Below are 4,730 nucleotides of genomic sequence, written 5' to 3' on the forward strand. Positions count from 1 at the left end.
CTTCAACTTCCTTCTCAAGTTTCTGGCATCTTTGCTCCATTTCTTTTAATAGATTGCACTTGTCTGTATTTTGCTGTTGTTTTTCCTTGTGCATCTTTTCTAACTGCTCATTTCTTCTTGTGATTTCTTGAAGCTTACGCTGCAGGTCTTCATTTATTTTCTCTTGTTGCTGCTTTTGTGCAAGCATTTCAGCGTTTTCACACTTCAAGTTGTCTGAGTTCAACAACATCTCATTAATGACCTCTGAGTGTTTTTTCGCCATTTCATTGATCCTACGCTGCATCTTTGAACATCGTTTTTCCAATACTTCTCCTTCCAGTTCAGGTGTTCTGTCCTTCATTGTATTAATTTGTTCAGTTGTAGATTTCTTCTCTCCAAGTCCTGGAGAATACGTTTTTTTTCTTTTTCCTGTTGCTCTTTCTCTTGAAGAAGCTCTTTATTTTTGCACTCTGTTTCATCCAGCCTGACTGGATTTGGATTTATTGAAGAAGGACCACCAAAATCTTTGTTCTATTTGGTGTACATGTTAAGAGTTGCTGGACTAACAGTTGGTTTGATTTGCTTCAGAGAATCCTCAAAGTCTTTTATCTTAATGTTGCGCACCTCAGCAGCAGCTATAACACGGACTTGTTCTGGTGCCAACTCTCTTATTGGGCCAAGTGCAGCATCTTTGGCTAATGCTGTCAAATCGCTCCCTGAATATCCTTCAGTCACTTTTGCAAGACAGGACAGTTCGTCTTGGCTCAGTGGACTCCCGTGCGTTCCCAAAAGATTTTTCAGCAGCGTAAATCTTGTCTTCTCATCGGGTAAGGTCACATATACTCTTTTTGCAAAGCGCCTTAATATTGCTTCATCGAGCTCCTGGGGCCTGTTCGTTGCTCCCATTACAAGTACTCTGTCATCCTTTCCTGACTGCAACCCGTCAAACTCAATGAGGAACTCAGTTTTTAAACGGCGAGAGGCGTCGTGCTCCCCCTCCCTCCTTTGACAGAGCAAGCCGTCCACTTCATCGATGAAGATTACTGAGGGCTGTCTCTCTCTTGCAACTGCAAAGAGTGCTCGTACGAGCTTCTCGCCTTCTCCCACATATTTGGAGGTCAAACTAGCAGCACTGATGTTGAAGAATGTTGCATTAGACTCTGCAGCAACTGCTTTGGCGAGCATGGTCTTCCCATTTCCTGGTGGGCCAAATAAAAGCAAGCCACGTGCAGGAGCTCTCAGACCAGTAAAGAGATCAGGTCTTAAGGCAGGAAGGATGACAATTTCTTGAAGTGCTTGCTTTGCCAGATCCTGCCCTGCGATGTCATCAAATGACACAGTCGCTCCACTGTATACAATTTCATTTGTAATTAAGCTGACCAGTTTACTGTCCACATTCTTTTTCATATCCCTCTTCGGGGGCTGTTTCACAGCTGCCGGTCTTCCATTCTGAGTTTTTCCCACCCGAGCGGTTTTCTTTGCATCAGTTATTCTTAATGGAGGTCTTACAGAAGTGGAGGGTCTGATGGTGGTGGAAACACCTGCGGGTTGACTTTTAGGAACTGACTTTGGCTTACTTGCAATTGTTTTGGTCGACATTTCTCTTGCGCGACTTCCCCCCTGTTCACAGTCATAACACGGTAAACTAGTCATAAACGAAAACGTTTAGGCTATTTATCGCATTTAAAGGTCTTTCTTTGGGACAACGTCACAGAACACAGAAACGTCACAGGGCTTTGGAGCGTGATGTTACAGAGGTTTACAAATACTTTCAAATATAGCTCTGGTCGAACGTTTGAAGGCTGCGAACAAACTGACTAAAACTTGCTGCTCCTGACCCCTATTTATAGAAAAACTTCAAAGGCTCAAAGGCATGTGCTTGTGACATCATCACATGTCCTTGTGACATCATCACATGTCCTTGTGACATCATCACTCTTCATGAATCAGATTGTCACATGACATTTTAGAATGGGGATGTTTTTTTTTAAACCGTTTTCAAATTTAACCCTCTGTGGTCCAGGGTATAATTGGCCGTTCTTGACTATTTTTGATTTTACCTCTATATTTCACCTTTAAAATATGTTTTTCTTGCCTTATTTGGCACCATTATTTTCAGCACAACCTCAAATATCTGAAATTTGAGTTATTGTTTTCATTTTGGTATACTATATTAGCACAGTTGATCTAAATTAATAACACAATAAATTGTGTGTGCATCTCCTGTTTTGTCATGGTTGTATGTCCCGGTTCGTGACAGGCTGCATGAGCTCATCTGGTGGGAGTGTAGTACTGTAGTATTTCAGGCATAAAAACGTGGTTTTCACAGACCTTGTCACAGGGTCTGAGTCTAAGATTCAAATTGTAAACACACAAACACTCAGGCTTGCTGCAAACCTTAGCTGATCCCCCGTGGGCTTAATTTACTGCCATTGTTTACGCACCATTGTAATTGCTTCTCTAGTTTGGCATTACACTTTAATTATGGAATGTAATTATATTTTGTCTATTTTTAGTTGTGGCATTGTGTTGTAATTAATGAAGGGCCTGCACACTCCAATATCAATTTACAATTTAAATTCTCCACAGCATGTTTAACTACATTATGTTGTGCCTTTCCAGAATCCCAGATTTACTTACACATCTCCCTTTATGATACATTAGTACTACATTTGACCTAAACCTTTTCCATCCTTTTTCCAAACTCTCATTCATTTTTTACCTGATAACCAAAAACTGTGATAGTGAAAGGCTGAAATATTTCTAGGGGTATGAGATTTCTGTGTGTTTTCTGTAGGTGAGCAGCTGCGAGAAGTTTGGCTACGGGGTGATGGTGACACAGGTGGCAGCAACTGCTCCGGGAGTTGTGGCTCTGCACAGTTCAGGTACTATTGCAGTTATTTGGACACAACAAACACTTGTCAGCTGTGATGCTTAAGGCTTATATTATAAGTTGTTGTTGTTGTTTTTGTGTTGTCGGTATAAAGGAGACTTAAGGCAGCTTAGGGAGAAATGTATTTGTCAAACCGTTTTTGTTTGGGTAAGAAAGAGTAAGAAGAGGCGTTCTTTTTTGATAAATGGATTCACATATCAGTTGTATACTGATACTAGGTTTATCCATATGCAAAAGGCTCCAGGAAATACCGTACTCTTGTCAAAAGAGGTCAAAAAATGAAGCTAGTGAACAAATATTTTAATCCTGCATTCTTTCTATTGGCTAGAAGGGGCGACTCAACTGGTTATGGGAAAAGAAGTCTGATTACTTATCAGCCCTTCGCTTATAACAGCACCGCTGCGTTCTGAAACCTATTCTCTCCTATGACTTTACCCACGCAAGAACAGTTCCCTGCTGTGTTGAGCAGCGCTGGCTGTGGAGCACTCATGTGTTCCATGATGTGACATATGTTTGTGCCATCGATAAAAAGGCAGACTGACAGAAAGAAGGATGACCTCAAAAAGTGATATAGTCCAGACAGAGCTTACAAATGATGGGCCATTTGCTAAACCTGCAGCACACACTGATTTCTATGTGAAAGAACCATTCTGTGAGAAAAACTCTACTGCTCATTTGATCTATGACCTCTGAAAAACAGTTCATGATTTCCATTACTATTCAATTATAAAAAAAAAAAAAAGTACATTCCCTGGGTTATACAGCACTGATATGCAAAGCTTAATTGTATATCTGTAACTCTAGAACTGCAGTATTTATAGTTTTCTTAGTTTAATATTTCAATTTCATATTCTTCTTCTAAGTATAAAATCCCTTTTGTTATATTTGTCTCATTAATTTAACTGAAATACACTGAAAATTGCTCACAAATTAAGGTTTATGTGTCAATACAAATGCAGGTTTTATTGCTGGGAGCTTCCCGTGATGCACTGACTATTTCTTCTTCCATGACACTAATGTTTTGTCTTTGCTTCATCATTTATGTACTGTACTGTATCCCCAGTTTTCCAGCGAGGGCTGCGTACATTTTGATTGCATTAACGTTTTTATCCAGCCTTTATGTGCAAGCTTGAGCTGCAAAATTCAAATGTAGTTACTGACAGGCCAAAGTGCAACAGGGAAGAGATTAAATGGGATCAAAGGGAGTGGCATTATAAATTCCTTCCTTCCTGAGATTCAAATCCTCCAATCAAAACGGTGCCAGCAATGCAAAGACAGATTTCTTTAAAAGATTGGACACAATAACAAAGTCAGTCGTTTATTTATTAAAGCACTGTTAATAATTTTAGTTGCTGCTATTTCAAATAAATGTTTGGTACAACAAATTTCTCCGTGTTCTGTCTCAGGCTTTATTCGGGCCCTGGTACTAGAGCTATGGTCTGTTCTTGAGTGCAGCAGTGACGACATCAGAGTGGTCCGTCCCAAACCAACTCCCATTGACCCCACAGATAGGAGTTGCATTAAGGTATTGTATGTATGTGCGTGCGTGTGTGTGTGAGAGAGAGGGAGAAGGAGAAACTTCCTGGAGCCCACAATGCCCCAATTTTTAGATATCTACATAATAGTACAGACACAGATCTCTTAGAAGTTTTGCTTTTCCATCATGTTTTTAGCTCACTGGTTACAAAGGTGTTTAAATTGATTAAAATTAAATTGATTCCAATTATTATTAACCCAGGACTCAGAATAGTGGTCCATGTGTTGCTGTGATACCAGCAGCCATGTAGAAAATTCACTTGTGAATATTCATATTTAAGAAACTGGCAATAGTGATTTTGTTAACAAGAAAGGCTTTTTG

The 4,730-nt window shown here is 39.9% G+C and overlaps 1 pseudogene; it reads right to left on the reverse strand.

Annotated features, from left to right (window-relative positions):
- Positions 1-510: 510 nt before the first annotated feature.
- On the reverse strand, positions 511-1,578 carry LOC146618516 (spastin pseudogene; annotated as a pseudogene).
- Positions 1,579-4,730: the final 3,152 nt, after the last annotated feature.

Source organism: Diplotaxodon limnothrissa, linkage group LG14 (assembly GCF_057381915.1).
Source record: "Diplotaxodon limnothrissa isolate DT_005_m linkage group LG14, D_limnothrissa_male_GT1.1, whole genome shotgun sequence".
Lineage (NCBI taxonomy): Eukaryota > Metazoa > Chordata > Actinopteri > Cichliformes > Cichlidae > Diplotaxodon > Diplotaxodon limnothrissa.